Source organism: Macrosteles quadrilineatus, unplaced genomic scaffold (assembly GCF_028750875.1).
Source record: "Macrosteles quadrilineatus isolate MER2022 unplaced genomic scaffold, UCM_ALF_1.0 Scaffold_1__1_contigs__length_201487025, whole genome shotgun sequence".
NCBI lineage: Eukaryota > Metazoa > Arthropoda > Insecta > Hemiptera > Cicadellidae > Macrosteles > Macrosteles quadrilineatus.
The window spans coordinates 120,978,789-120,995,996 of NW_026542594.1; the positions used below are offsets into that span (position 1 = coordinate 120,978,789).

Genomic DNA, 17,208 nt, shown 5'->3' on the forward strand with positions numbered 1-17,208 from the left:
ATATACACAAAAATGTTAACAACTAACTTATGTCTCCCTAGTAGGTCCCAGCAAAGTTTAGTTCAACTGACTTGTTTGGTATCACTATAGCCACCTTTCACAAGTAAATTGATTTCATTACTTGGAACCACGTTCATTCTTCTCAAGTCACAAAAAAGGGGCCTTAATAGAATTTTTTTACTGCAGGGTCCAGTTTTTAACTGTTAACCCAATTTTACTCTAGTCTGAGACCAAGCACACAAAACTTAAAGAACACGTGAATTATTTATTTTTAAGCTCTTTAATGATTTGAAGAGAAATTGAGAAATTTTATGTTTTAAATGGACAAAAATGAGAAAAACCAATTTTTACCCTGTAACCCACATAATTTGTTCCCATAGTTCGATCATGCTGGTTCACGAACTCATTCATGTTTATCCCGCACTACATCTTAAGCCAAATTTTGCTAAAATCGGACAAAAATTACTAAAATTATCGCGTTTACGGATGTTTATATATATATTTACATATATGCAAATTTTTACAAATAGCATGTTTGGCCTCTAGGGACATCAAAATGGAAAAGTATATCGGTCCCGGGTCTAGGTCTCACCGTGCCACCTACGGCATATTGTTAATACGGGGTGAAGCCCGTGGGTAACAGGTAACAGCTAGTTAAAGTATTATTTTAATTGAACCATAAAATATCCATACTTATTTAACACTACTGAACCGATTTAAATGTTTTTGGTGTTGTTGGAAAGAGCGTAACGTGAAGTTGTGCAGGAAACTTTCTTTTTAGGGAAATAATTAGAGAGTGAGGCCCTGGGACCCTTTTAAGTTTCGAATTTCTCCATACGATTAACATGGGAAAAAACATTGTTATGAAACTCCAGCTGTTGTCAGAAATTAAAAGTGAGAAGAAGTACATTTTATGTTAATTGTAAAATTGTGACAGAGAGGTTATGCAGAAAATCAGGTAGTGGTTATTTGGTGCTATTAATATAAAGACTGAAATTTGTAAACGTTGGTGACAATGGGTGATACCATGCAGACTACATTATCATTGACAAAGACCATCATGGACAACCAATTGCGGCTATAAGTGGGAAACATTTGTACAATACACTAAAAGCCAGATAAGCTTTTGAAAAATGATAAAATATTTACAAGAAATGTTGATTAGGCTATATTGAACTGAAGTACATTGTGAGTATTATCATTAGTTACGTAATTTTTGAGTTGACTCTTTTATTTAAACTCATCGGAATTTATGACTTATATTTGGTCTTAAATGAAGTTATTAGTTTTTAAATAACTCCTTTTTTTGATTGCTCGATTTCGAGCAACATGTACACTAGTAACTACAAACACACCCTTATAATCTCATTATTAAGATTGCTTATATTTAGGGTCTATAACTTTATCTTCGTATTTGGTTATAGTGTGGTGATTAAATTTCTTACAATCCTAAATTACGTATTCCATACACACGCTACTACATAAGCAGGTGTACAGTATCTTATAATGTTTTATTGCTGTCAGTCAAAATAACATTTTTACGCTGCTGCTCGTGATTCTTCCCATTTTATCTTTTTATCTCAGCTATCTTTAATCTATCTATTAGCGTAACGTAAAGGCTACGTGCGAGTGCGGTTGCTCGTGATTTGCTTAAATGTATTTATTATATTCTAGAGTGACATATCAACATTTATACACTGTAAATAAGAAATACGGGCGATCAAAGTTCTGCGTGGTATATTTATTTACTTAGAAAACTGAAACATTGCGACACTGGTAAGGCCAGTTTAAAACATTAAAGTACTCAACGAGGGGACTTCTAGCTCATTTAAAATGGCTAAAAAGTTAAAAAATCATAATATTATATGATCCCGGGATTGGCTGAGACGAATCCCCCGGGATTTCGGGATTCAATGAATGGGACTGAGACCCCTACTCGCTATTGTCTCCAGTGTGTATTGGTGCAAGTATCTCAGCACGAAGCAAATCTGTCTCCCTGCATAGGAAATACGTTGGGCGCATAATATGTATATGTCATTTTTTTATTATTATAATAAAGAGATAATAATAATACAAGAGGGGGTATTCGTAAATTAGCAATTACATGCGCCCAACGTTTTTAGTTTTAAATCTTACAAGTATTTATTCTCTCCACATATTTATAAATTATTTTCTACTTTTTGGTGCGTTTAAAAACGTGTTATTTAAAAAAGTTTTTTATTAATAAATTATTTTCTAGTTTTAAGTCTTCAATGTGTACTGTAAGTATGTTAAATCTATTTATATGGCCTGTTACTACATAACCGAAGCCTTTTTATCTGTAATCAGATGTTTTATCTTTACTTTGAAATGTTTGTTTGTATTTTTAGAAACTCTCAGGAGCAGAACCTGTTCCTCTTAACCTCTGCTCTTTAAAAAAACTGTCATATTAAAGTATTAACTAGAGGACCCATGCTGCTCCGCAGCGTTAAAATAAATATAATACCCGAGAAAAAAATCAAATTTTATGATTTTTGATTGAGTAATACAGTATTTTAATCGCATAAATAAAAGCCGATATTTCACTGAAAGCTCTTAGACCAAAATATATAGGATTATATAATTATAACTGGTGAAATACATCTTCAATTGATGTAAGAATTCAAAAATTAATCACATTTTTCTTTGTAGAGTAATACAGTAGGTAAGTAAGTATATGCCGATGCTTGATGTGAAATCTTTGCGTGCATGATTTCAATTTGAGACTCAATCATGAAAATCGATCGGGTAGAAGAGCCAATCGAACTCGGAATAGAAAAACCAAATTTAACTCCCATAAGAAATGCATGGGGAGCAAATTTCAAGCCGAATGGGATTATATTTAAATATATGCCGACGATTTATGTGAAATCTGTGCGTGCATACCTTCAATTTGAGACCTAAATCATGCAAATCGGTCTGGCAGAAGAGCCAAACGAAATCGGAAAGAGAAACCAAATTTAACTCCCATAAGAATTACATGGGGTGCAAATTTCATTTACGTATAAGCCAAATAGGATTATAGATAAATATATAACGATGCTTGCTGACAAATCTGTGCGTGCGTACTTTCAATTTAAGACCTCAATTTGAGGCCTCAATCATGAAAATTGGTGGGGTTGAAGAGCCAAACGAACTCGGAAAAGAGAAACAAAATTTAACTTCCATAAGATATACATGGAGAACAAATTTCGTTTACGTATAACCTGAGTGGGATTATAGATAAATACATGCCGATGCTTGATGACAAATCTGTGCGTGCATACCTTCAATTTGAGACCTCAATCATCTTAATCGGTCGGGTAGAAGAGCCAAACAAACTCGGCAAAGAGAAGCCAAATTTAACTCCCATACGAAATACATGGGGAGCAAATTTCGTTTACGTATAAACCGAGTGGGATTATAGATAAATATATGCCGATGTTTGATGGCAAATCTGTGCGTGCATACCTTCAATTTGAGACCTCAATCATGAAAATTGGTCGGGTAGAAGAGCCAAACGTAGTCGGAAAAGAAAAATCAAGTTTTTTAATAGGCCTATACAGGATGAGTTTTAAATGAGTTCCCCCCCTTCTTTTTTCTATATTTCTTAAGATATCAACTCCGGACCACGTCAGATCATTGTAGAGTAGTAAGTACTTCATTTTGACTGGGTATAAATTTTTGGCTGCCATCTTGGATCCGCCATATTGGATACAACATTTTTTTTTCAAATGTAAAGAGGGGTTTAAAATTGTACATACAATTTTAAACGCTCTTAAAATTGTATAGAGAGAAATTGAGAAATGTTATGTTTTGAGGGGCAAAAATTAGAAAACCCAATTTTTTCCCCATAAAACGCCGTTCCCATGGTTCGATCAAACTTGTTCGCAAACTCATTCAAGTTTATCTCGCCCTACATCTTCAATCCAAATTCAATCAAATCGGACAAAAATTACTCAAGTTGCGTTCACGGATGTATATAACCAATTTAAACGAATAGTGTTTTTGGCCTCTTGGGACATCAAAATGAAAACAAATACATCAAACAGGTAAAAAGGTAAAAAAATTATAAAAATATGTTTTCTATAATAAATACGTTGAAAACGGGGGTTTTAATGCTTTATATATTTAGCGGCAACTTCTGGCTGCCTTTATCGAGTATTTTCAAGAAATGCAAATAGTGATGTAAAATACCCGGGTATTTAAAACTCGGGGTAAATACCCTGGGTAATTACCCGGGTAAATACCCAAAATCCATAAATGCCCGGGTATTTTGGGTATTTATGAAATCAATTGAAATTCATTTATATTTACCCCTAAATATGTTATTGTTATCATTACATGATAAATTAGGATAGTCTATAACACCTTTTACAGCAACTTGAAGCTTTGCTAGTACCTTTTATTTAATGATCTACTGAAGCACTTAAAAAAAAATACATAAAGTTTCCTAAAGGCATGGGGTTTCGTGTCTTAAATCTAGTAACATCAGTTAAATTTAACTTACTAAAAATAGTAGGCCTATATTAAAAAAGGTTGTGGCTATTTCAATTTTTATCATTTCATAATTTTTTCAATAAATTAAATTTGTTCATGATTTTTTTTCAATTAAATAGCATAAACAAGATTATTTTAATTTATAAATATCCAAATGTTATTAAATTATGATAGTAAACATTTTTTTGTATTAAATGGCTTGGAAGGCTAGACAGACCTAAGGCTTGATTGACATAGGCAGAATGGCAGAATACTAAAAGTAATTAATCTTTTCTGTGTTACCACTTGAGTTTGAGTTGGAAACAATAATATATTTGGACAAACCTACAAAAAGAATATGTATATCTCTTCTTTTTTGGTCTAACTCAATAATTAACTTATTATAATTTCAAAAGATTTATTGTGCTATAGATTCAAATGTTTTGTATCACAAGTTTATGAAATTATATTTTTTTTTATGTTGATACCATTGATACCAACAAAATATCTAGAACAAAAATATTATTAAATCCTGCCATCCTACAGATTGAATTTTAATTATTTCGAGTACACTTCCATATCTGTTGGCACAAACAACGGAATGAAAATATTGATCGATATATCGAATTTAACAGTCAAATAATCAATATTACTCATTTGGTTGTTTGTGCCAACAGATATGGAAGTGTACCCTTATTTTCTTAAGTTGTTTACACATAGGCCACTACTAGGTTAAATTTTCCTGTCTTTCTAAATAATAATTACGAGGTGTTAGCCCGTCCTACGTACGGTAATTTAAAATCGTATTCCTGAGGATTCTTGATCTCAATCTTTATGACTTCAATATTTCTTGGCCTAATCCAAACAAAGTTCAAGCATTCAAAAACATTGATTGTAAACAAAAAGCTGCCAAGATGAATTAAAACATGTAAAAATTGTGATTCTCCTACCCTTTCCAAAAAAGTTGAGCAGTAAAATAATTTGCATATATTTTTATTTAACTCGTGTACAGAGCCTCGACTTGTACACATCGATGGTGTTACTTATCTCGGTGGTCTACTAATCTTACTTATTTCCTATAATCAATGACAAAATCAGAGTTAATAACCTCATAGTTCTATAGGGCATTTTTATAACTAACCAGCTGGTAGTTAAAACAAATTATATTGCTCTAAAACAAATCGAAGATTACAAAGATTGCTTTAAAAATAATTTGAACATCCTAGTATTTTACTATGTATATTAAATTAATCTGTCATCCTCTTACAGAAGAATTGAACGTATCAATGATTATCATTACACATAGTATAAATAAGTCAACCTTAAGTAGAAATTCATAAGTAGAAAAATCATAAGTAGTCAGGACCAGTGCAACCATGCGACCAGGGTATTTATGCCGATTATGCTTTATGCTGAGACCTGGGTATTTATGGCGATTATAACCAGAAGTAAAATGCTAGTAGTGACCATATGAAATTTTGTTTAACACATTTTATCATCATTTTACTATCCTTCCAGGGTAATAATTGCAAAAAAACATCTCAATCTTCTCTAACTTTAATAAATATTATAAATACCCAGTTTTTGGGTATTTACCCCAGGCCGGGTAAATACCCGGGTAAAACCCCAATTTATATTTACCTACCCACTGGGTATTTACCCGGCCCACATCACTAAATGCAAAGTATCAATTTCTAGGACATTCTATACTCTTTCAGAATATCACCTTCCACTTTGGTCGATTTCCTCACCATTTAAAAGTGATTTGCAAAAAAGCTAAGCAACCTCAGAATTTATAGTGGTAACATAATAGTGAGTTAGGCCTAGATATATTATTGTTCAAATTTGTACAACTAAATCTAGACTTATGCTAGACCAATTTTGTTAATTGATGGGTCGTTGGAAAGCAAATCCTATTGATTTGCAAATAATTATAAACGTGTGATTTTATTAACATTTGTAGAGAAAAAGTAAAAATAACAAAAAATGCACCGAAAACGCTTCTATTAATTTTCAAGTCTCTATTATTTGAAGCCAACTTTAGGCTGCCTTTATTGAGCATTTTCAAGACATGCCCAATTGTAAATCGTAGGGAATGTTATTCTCTTTCAGAACATCACCTGCCACTCTATTCTTAAACTTACAAGGATATAACCACGAATACTAACAAACAGCGATAATTATAACTATACAAATTTGTTACTAATTGGTCTTATCGAGGGATTTATTCATACAGGCAAAGTTAGGGCCACATGACTTTAAACTTAACCGGAAAAATTATAATACTAAAATAATTATAATATAAAAAATAATAAAATACCTAAATAAAAACTCCTGTATGTTTTATTTTATATTATAATAATAAAATAATTACAATTATACAATTATAATCATGGATTAGTTTTGTACAATAGTTAATTATAGAGAACACTACCTTAGCATCCACATGTTCAACATATATATAAATATATATATATATATATTAAAAATCAGAAAAAAACAAAGACAAACAAAACAATAGGCCTACACACTTGTTTGGCTAAATTTCACCACACTCACTATCTCTAAGACCGAAACTAAAATATGTAATCTAAAATATAATGGTAAGTAACTCCAATTGATAGACTACACAAGCATAAATCTTTGATTTTTATCGATACGTTCAACAGAGAACAGAGCTGATATCTGGTGTCGAGATTATAATTTCGTCGCCTATGGGAAGATACACCAAATATGCCAGTTAAAATTGTTTTTAAATAGAGGGTGGGTGATCAAAACACCTTACATGTATCTTACTAATATTATGAATGTGAAAGTTTGTGTGTTTGTTTGTTTGAAGTTCAATCACGCATTAACTACTGGACGGATTGGGCTGACATTTGGCAAGATGATAGCTCACATTCCCGATTAACATATGGACATATTCTTATCTCAAGAATCCTTTCGGGCTCCGCCCCAGTGGCTCTGCAGTTCCCAAAGAGTATTCGTATTTTAAATGGAATTAAAGAAATTAGTCAGCTGTTTCAACTAAAAAAGTTGGTTCTATGATACGCAAAAACATTAAAAAGTTATAAGATTTACCAACAGAGTGCAGCACTATATTTTTTAGCATTAATGAAAACAGGTAATTTGAACTAAGCAGCAACAAAAAACTGTGATACCCAATGAGAACTAACTGTCGAAGTAGGATTGTTTATAGTTATGTTTATATTTTTAATTTCATGAATAGTTTGTGATATTTTTGTGAATTTTGTATAATTTATTTTTCTCTATTGTTTAGGTGAAGTGGTAGAACATTATGGCTATGGTAGATGTATAACTATAGAATACTGTAAATTTAAAGAATCAAATTAACATTGCTAACACAAAGCTTGAGTAACTGCAATAAGCATTTTTTTATACTTATATGCCAACCCCGTACGAAGGACGGGTACTCTGCTAGTCTGTCATAAATAAAGGAAACTATCGCCTTTTTCATTTACAAGTAATTTTGCCGCCTCGGGTTATGTTCTTAACGATTGGATTGTTAATTAACCATAATTTCACAACCTTCAGTACTGAAGTTGACAACTTTTTATCATTCCCCGAATGTAGAAAATAGGAGATAATACACGTGGAAAACTTTTAGACCACTGCTGGGCAGCAACTGAAGTACCTACAGCATTCTGCTGACACTACTAAAAACCTGTAGTTATGGGTATTAGTATTACGTATCTTGTGTTATTACGTTCTAGTTGAAGAGATATCTTACGATTTATCCTATTTTATTGCACGATTTTGTTAGTTAGATACAGTATTTTAGTCAGTAAATTCACAATTTTGTCAAAAATATCGTTGTGACAAGCAGCGAAATATTTTGTAAAACGTTTGCCATAACAAAGACTTTAAATAAATTATGTTTAAATTTGATCTCTTGAATTCATGTGTCATTGCTCTTTGTTTGAAATGTGTGTTGGTGTGCATCAATTGAAATATAAACTTACTGGCTGTACACTTGGAAATACTTCAAATACAAACAAAATTGGTATGTTAACGTTTTTATTGATATTTAATTTAATGAATACAACTATTAATTTAATAAAAACTATAAACACAATTTACTACCGGTATATGAAAAGTAACAAAAAAAACAATAACCAAAAGATAAATTAATGATAAAAAGAATCAAAGAAAATAAATTAATAAATATTAACTAAAAACCTACAAACCATTTCTTCTATTTTTAATCTGAAATATTTTCGGGTCTGACTGTGCAGTCTTGGTCAGTCCCATTCAATGATGAATATGAAAACCTTTAGACCAAGCAACTTTTCATTTCCTTGATTGGATTTTAATCGAACTATTTCCTTAAACACTAGCAGCCGGCGTCACTCCGTGACTTCAAAATCCGTGATATATTTGAATTAATTTACATTATCTATTACTCTGAGTTAAGTAGAAAATTATCTATTTATATGTAATAGTCATTAACTTACCACTGACTTGTAATTTTTTAAGCAAACCTTGAACATAACTTTTTAATTAGTTTTTCCAATACAATATGAAATTATGTATTGAAAGAGAAACGAACTTAAATATCAAAACACAAAATTTAAGGAAAGTCATTTTTTTACATTTTATACTAATAACATTACAATATTTTACTTGAATTCACTAAAACCAATTGTAACGATAACCCCATTTTCATATGAATGTATATGTAAGTAAGTTAAACAAACAAAATTATATCATGGCCATCAAGTTTACAAATGTAAACTTGAAAAAGTTCAGATGATTGGCAACAGAATTCAGCACAAACTCTGTAAAAATAGGACGAAGGGCTTTCACGGGATGTCATCCAAACCCGCAAAACAAAAGGCACATCTACAGGATAAGAGCTTTATATTTGATATACAATGTGCATATAAAAATAAATATTTAGGGGTCGATTTGCTGGATAAAAAAATCCAACAAGATATTTTAATTATAGACTAGAGGTCGTCCATTGGTAAAAAAAACTGAACCAAAAATATTATACATATTATGTAATGAACAGATTTCTTTATTTTTACCCCACGCTGTAAAAACGCGTGATTGGAATTTTTTTCCCATTTGTTTTGATTTAATGTTTATATTTCGTTGTTATTTCGTCACCTGCATGGCAACCCATAGGCCCATGAACATTTTTTTTATTAAAAAAAGGTTTTTCTTATTTTTTAGCCTTTTTAAATTATGAAGGGATTCTGCACATCTACAGAAAACTATCTTTGTAACAGTAGGCATAGATTTTCCCTGCAGCGCTCACAAAATGAGAAAAAAGGTAAAAAATGCTTGCCTATTAATATGTAGATATTAGATTTATTTGTAGTCTAATAGGTTTAACAAGTACCTACTTTGGTTTGCTGCAATAGGGAAGTAATAAAGAGTGTTTTTACAACATTCGGGCAAATTACATGATTGTTTTTAGTTTATGATCCATACCCTTTTTGTTTTAATATTCGTGCAGTATTTAATAGGTTTGAACCAGCTGTGTGGAAATGTGAAATCCAAATTTATTTGACAGATCTGCTTGTTTACATTTAATCTTTGTAGGTTTGTTCTTTGCTACCATGGATAACAGTCAATATTCACTTTTAAAACGATCACCTCAGAACTTTGAAAGCCCACCTTGCGGAGTCCTAAGTCAATATCATAGCGGGAATAGTTCTAAATGTATCCTCGGAACTGTAGCTTTATTTTTGTCCAATGTGAGCCCAGTCGGTTCAGTAGTTTTTGAGTTTATCTCATACAAACACACAGACACCGTCTCTTCTTTATCTAAATATATAAAAGACAAAGCCCTCACTGACTGACTGACTCACTCACTCATCACTAATTCTCCCACTTCCCATTTACCTAGGAGGCTGAAATTCGGTACACCGATTTTTTGGGCATTAAATAGGAAAACTAAGCAGTTTTTTATTCTGATCGGGCTTTCGGGCTCCGCCCCGGTGGCTCTGGAGTTTCTTATGTTAACCTTATGATTTTTCATGTTTAAAAGGAATTTCTTAACAGCTGTTTCAATTAAACAAGTTGGTTCTGTTCTATGATGTTCAATAGCATTGAAGTTACAAGGATTACCAACAGGGTGCAGCACTATTATTATTTTTTAAATTTATGACTACAGCCAATTTGCAAACAAAAGGTAAGTGAGCGTAGCAAACGAGCTCCAACCTATAGTAGTATGTTTTCTGTGCTTAAGGTGAGTGAGCGTAGCGAATGAACTTCAACCAGGACGTGATTGAGCCATGCGAACGAGCTCACTTGTGAAGTTAAACGGGGCAAAGCCCGCGGGTACGAGTGTAGGACTTTCGGCCTGGGGTGATTATGGGAAACTTACCCTCCGCAACAAACAATAGGGAACGTGGGTAGCTCTGAGTCTGCTGTCCCCAAAAGATTCCCTATAGGTAAATTGAAAAGATTTTGTGGGTAAGAGGGAAGTAGGGAAGGGGTGATATGGGGTGTTTGACACAGCAAGCTGGCCAAAAACTATGAATAGGATTAGGTACGGTACTTCCAAGAAAGACCTGAGCCCCAGAGCACTCCAGAGCAAGAGCAGGTATTAGATGGATTTAAATCTAAGTTTGGGCTAGTTTAGTTACAAACACCGTGCTAAAAGTTGTATATTTAAACAGTTTTTAACCAATTTTAACGACGATTTGACGACATATGTGTCACCTCAGTTCAAGATACAAAAACAGTGGATATGTATAAATTGACCATCATAATATTAGTTATAGATATTATAGTTTTGTATATACATTATAGCTTTTATAGATAGGCTACTGCAGAAGGTGGGGCCACCATCCGCCTATTGTCACTATAGCTTTCATAAATCACAAACGTTGACGAATTAGTCTCACTTAATATGATTTCAAGGCTTGTTTACAAGAATCCATCCACTCAATAGTACAAAAATATTATCCATACAACAGTATATTATATTATTACAGTGATACAATCAAATTTTATGTAAACGGTTAAGGCCATTTACCAAATAAAAATATAGGCATATGGCATATCAAAATGAAGCTTAGAGTGTGTAGATTTTGCCGAAAAGTATTGATATGGACGAACTCCCTAAGGGCTCTGCCTCACAGGCTGATTTTCAAAAGGCTACGCCTTGCATGTTTTGGAAGTTATTATTTGTTTAATTTAGTGAACAACAGCTGGCCAATGCAATCGACAATATAGTTTGTTTGTTTACATTTTTGTTTACTTATTTTATTATTTACTTTTACGTTCTTAAAAGAGTCGCGGTGAATGGACAGTGAAGCTATTTATAGCTGTTTGTTACAAGTGAGTAACTAAAGGTGTTCAAACCATGATGACTATGAGATTAACAAACCATGTATGTTGTTCGTTCCAAGAGGTTGTCACCGATCTTTAACAGATCGCAATTTCATTGAAAAGTATTAAAGATGTCGTGAAAGAGAGCTGCGTGTTCAGGTACAACCTCGGCCAACCTTAGGACGTAAGGTATGAAGGTTCCACTGCCTTTAACATCCTTTCACATGAAAATTGCTCTTGCGTAACGTGTAACGTACAAGATTTTACCTGACACGACAATATACATGTGGGCTTACGTACAATATTTTTCACTATCCATTTCACTCATCTTCTATCAGTAACGTTCTTTTACTAACAAAATTGCAAAAGCTAGGTTAGGAAAATACTTTAAAGCATAACAATAACATTCAAGCACACAGCTGATTTCTAGCGCTGAACGTCGTTGGCTCCATAGAGTTATATTTTTTAAGTTAAGCACTCAATGTTATTTAAATGGGTTTCTTTACATCACCGAGTGAGTTTTTGATACTTTACATCACTCGAGAAGTAAGGAAGTTGTATACATCACGCTTGGGATAGGGAAGTTTAACATGGCGGGTTAGGTAAAAATTATGATAGGCCTACTTTAATTAAATTACAGTCTGGTGTAAGGTAAACAAAAAACTGCAGTGTTTAAAATAATGTTTACCTAAAAAAACTTCTGGTAGTGTCCTATTTACAAGCAAATACAAAGTGAAAGTAAATAACAATTTGTTATGTAAAAACCAGATAAACACTAAGTATAAAATACTAAATTAAAAACTAAACCAATGTAACAAGAGACAAGTATGTTATAAAAATGCGTTTAAAATATAATCCTATATATTAATTAACAGTCTGGTGTATTTGTACAACAAAATATTAAAATTAAACTTATAACTGCAGTGTTTAAATGATCAATTACTACAAAAAGGCTTCTAGTGATGTAGATATTTACAATCAATAAAAGAAATTTTCAGTTTGTTATATACAAAATCAGAAAATTCAGTTGGATGGAATTAAATGCCCCTATGCATTTCATTCAACAATTAATTAATGTAATTTGCAATTTAATAATTGGAACACACAATTCAACATTGTGCATTTCCAACAAAAATTATGTTGGATGGAATTAAATGTACTGTTGTTATTAGGTGAAATAACACAGAACAAGTAAGTATCAAAATTAAACTTTTACGGCCAAAATTTAGCGTACGCAGCCAACGAAATAAAGAATTCAAGTTAAAATTACTACAAGTATTTTGCATTTAAAGGTTTCGTAATACAGTAAAGTTAAATAGGCACCTTCTAGTGATGAAATGCACTATTTTGTATTGTTTTACTACCTTACACAAACATCTGTTACTTTTATATTTAGTGTTCGCGGCCAACGAAATAAAGAATTCAAGTTCAAATTACTACAAGTATTTTACATATAAATGTTTCGTAATACAGTACTGTTAAATAGGTACCCTCTAGTGATGAAATGCACTATTTTTTATTGTTTAACTACTGTACACGAACATCTGTTACATATTTAGCGTTCGCGGCCTAAGAAATAATGAATTCAAGTTCAAATAACTGCAAGTATTTTACATTTAAATTTGTCATAATACAGTACTAAAAACCACTATCATATACAGCATTAAAAGAAGCATAAAAGATTTATTATATGTAGTAAGAATTTGCGTATTTTTTAATCTAAAATTTTGAAACAAAAATAGGTTTATTTGGGGCGGATATCCACCACCCGTAGACACCATCACTTCATGAGTCGTTAATGCCAAAGATTACAGCAGTATTCTAATACAATAGTAATGTATTTCCTAGAAGGTTGGCTCCAATGCTATTTGCCATGTTTCCTGTGTCCCCGACGACCCTGTCCACCACCCCACAGGTATTTCCGGGAGATTTCTGGGATTTAGTGGGTAAAGCGCAAGCTCAGGTCAGGTACCTACTCCCGAGAAACCTACCCTTTACACCACATAATAGGGGCAGCCCAGGTCGAGTCAGGGGCAGCGCAGGCCGAAAGTCCGTTTCCCCGCGGGTACAGCTAGTAATAGTATAAAGCCGTATAAAGGTGCATTGTCCCTGAAGCGACTCTTGCGATAGTAGCTGAGCGATAGTAGCTCAGCGATAGTAGCTGAGCACTGGTTAGCGTTGTTTCAAATGGGACCATTGTCCTTGACGCGACTGCGACTGGAGCGGCTAGCGGCTGAACACAGCGACTGTAGCGGGTCTGCTCTGAGGGCAGTCAGAGTCGCAGTCGCTGAGCGATTTGTGTTGTGTGTAGACTTGTTTTGGCCGTAATGTCTTTAAAGAATACAAAACTGCTTTCTACTCCTGAAGAAGATGAAAAGCTGTTAGTACAGAATAAGTATTGAATTTATACTTGAAGATTTAAAACGTGGGGCGCATGCTAATTTATAATTATCTTCACCTATTGAACTATTATTATCCATTGCATACTCCCCACGTTTTTCGTTTTAAATCTTACAAGTATTTATTCTCTCCACATATTTATAAATTATTTTTACTTTTGAGTGTGTTTAAAAACGTGGTATTTTAAAAAATATTTTTATTTATAATTATTTTTTACTAATTTTAGAAATAATTTTATTATTTACAGCTGACTTCAATTGATATATTTAGGCCTACATTCTTCCAAAATGTAAACATGAAAAATTTGGAAGTCCAAGGGAAATATGAAAATTAAATTATATAATATTGCATTGTCATCCATTTGTGAGCTATGTTTCAAGTTTCAATTCTCTAGCTCGTCTCGGGAAGTTAGTTATTGGTGAGCTAATAAAAACGTTTAAAAATTAGCTGGTGTCATGTCTCTCATGGCACCAATTCACTCGAAAAGTCAGCAAAATGAACAAAATCGCTCTAGAACAATCGCTTCAGGGACAATGACATGGTTAGCTACTATCGCTGAGCTACTATCGCTGAGCTACTGTCGCTCAGCTACTATCGCAAGAGTCGCTTCAGGGACAATGCACCTTAAGTTCTTCATAACATGCCATAAAGGTGTGCAGCGTTTATAGTTTTTCTAGTGTGAGCCGTTAAAAAAATTACAGGGGGTCTCCAGACTTGGAAAGCCCCAAGTTAAATTTCACTTCTGAGAATTTTATTGGCTGCCGTTTTTTACTAGGTTGAGATAGAGACCCCTAGTTTGCACGGTTAGTTTTATTTTATCAGGACCTTCAAAATGAGGGGTCACTCGATGGGCCTTACCATTTGAAATATTTTAGTTTCCCCCGAAATCCCCCATTTAAGGGATATACACGAAGTGGCGGTTATGCCCAAAATGTACGTCATAACATGCCATAAAGGTGTGCAGAGTTTAGTTTTTCTAGTATGGACAGTTAAACAATTGACAGGGGGTCTCCAGACTTTTTATTAATCCTGAATATATTATATGTATATATATTATACAGGGTGATTGATATAAGTGTGCCAGCCGTTTTATTCGAAAACTATAAGAGATATTAACTATAACTAACTAAAAAAAACTAACTAAACTATAACTAAAAAGTTAAATGGTAAGTGCCTTGGATTTTTTATTTAAAAAATTGTAGTCAAGTCAAAAAAATTATTTTAGCCGCCATTTTTCCATTATGGCCACCAACTTTGATTTTTTTTATGGAACACCCTGTATTTTATGATGTATTCTGGTAGAAAATGTAATTTTAAGACGATTTTATTCTTGTAATTTCTTTCATAAACCTAACCGTTTCAAAGATAATAATGGTTAAAGTTTTGAAATTTCTGCATTCGAGAAAGAGTTCCGATAAAGGCCTAAGCAAGCATGCCAGCTGTTTATTCGAAAACCATTCAAAAAATTTCACAACTTAAACCATTATTATCTTTGAAACGGTTAGGTTTATGAAAAAAATTACAAGAATAAAATCGTCTTAAAATTACATTTTCTACCAGAATACATCATGAAATACAGGGTGTTCCATAAGAAAAATAAAAGTTGGTGGCCATACTGGAAAAATGGCGGCTAAAATAATTTTGTTGACTTAACTATAATTTTTGAAATAAAAAATCCAAGGCACTTACCATTTAACTTTTTTTTTGTATCTCTTATGGTTTTCGAATAAAACGGCTGGCACACTTATATCAATCACCCTGTATATATATTTATGAATTTAAACGGAGTGTGTTTTTGGCCTCTTGGGACTCCCCAGAGGCAAAAAACAGTGGGGGTCTCAAAACAAAAAAGTAAATCGGTCCCGGGTCCAGGTCTTAAGATGAGTTCTACGGTAATAGCGTATTCCCTATTTGGGAAACTTCAACATTTTACTTACTATCCATAAGAATTAAGAAATGTATGATTTTTTAGAAATATTTTGCAACTTGAGTATTAAGTGTATAACAAAAATTCAATACACAAAATTATTATTGTTGCTCTGCCAAACACTTGCCGATTTCATGTTTTGAGGGTCGCAAATGACAGAAAAACAAGATAACCCTAACAATTGTTAGATCTTTGTAGACCTTTAGAGAAAAGCTGCCTAACATAGACATAGATCAGAAATACAAATCTTTTTCATCCATTATATTGATCTTATATTATCATCTGAGCCTAAGGTGTTGTTTTTTCATTGCCAACTCTGGTAAAAATGCTTTTGACGCATTTGTTCTGTTAGAGCAAGCGGCTTAACATAATAAGCAAGTGGTTTAACTCGAACGATAAGCCTAAACTTTGGGGGGGAAACTCCACTATCAGATAATACCTTGCTGAAGAGGCCAACAAGTAGTTGTTGCCGACTGTGGTGGGGTGGGAGAGGGGTGGTGGGTCATGTGACAAGACCCCAGACCCACGCTGGATGAATGAATCCCGCCTTGCCTTCATCCTTCTTCACGCGCTCATAGCTATAGCTGCATTATAGTCCGTATGATGGAACCTGTCTCCTGGCCCGGGCAATAAACCCAACGATCACAAAAACCCCGAACTCTGCGCTCCTGCCCTAACTAGTCACCTTTTAGCTTTGGTAACATTTTTACCCTGCGTAAAATTGTCAAAGTCTTATCAAGTATTTGGGAAATAAATAAAAGAATAAGATCTTTGATACTAACTAAATTAGGACGAATTTGACTAAGGAACAAACAGTATTGAGTAAGTCTTAAGTTCTTTATTCCAGAATTACAAAATAACATTGAATTGTAATAGTCAAGTTGACAATGAAAATGAACACTAATTAGTATATTTCATAACAAGAGTAGAAAGTGGGTCATTACATATTTGAGACCATATGTTTGAAGCGAGAGATTATCGAGCATTTTAAATATGGTCGAGAATATATTGCATAGACACCCGTTCACTCGTGTTTTGAACGTAACTTTTCGCTACACTACAAAGATAATTATTGTCTTAATTAATACAGACATTGA

The 17,208-nt window shown here is 33.1% G+C and overlaps 1 protein-coding gene across 3 annotated transcripts in view; it reads right to left on the reverse strand.

The window, feature by feature from the left end:
- LOC128984006 (LIM domain-binding protein 2) overlaps nucleotides 1-17,208 on the reverse strand; it is a 127,791-nt gene that overhangs the window by 23,365 nt on the left and 87,218 nt on the right. The gene's annotated exons all lie outside the window — the stretch shown is intronic.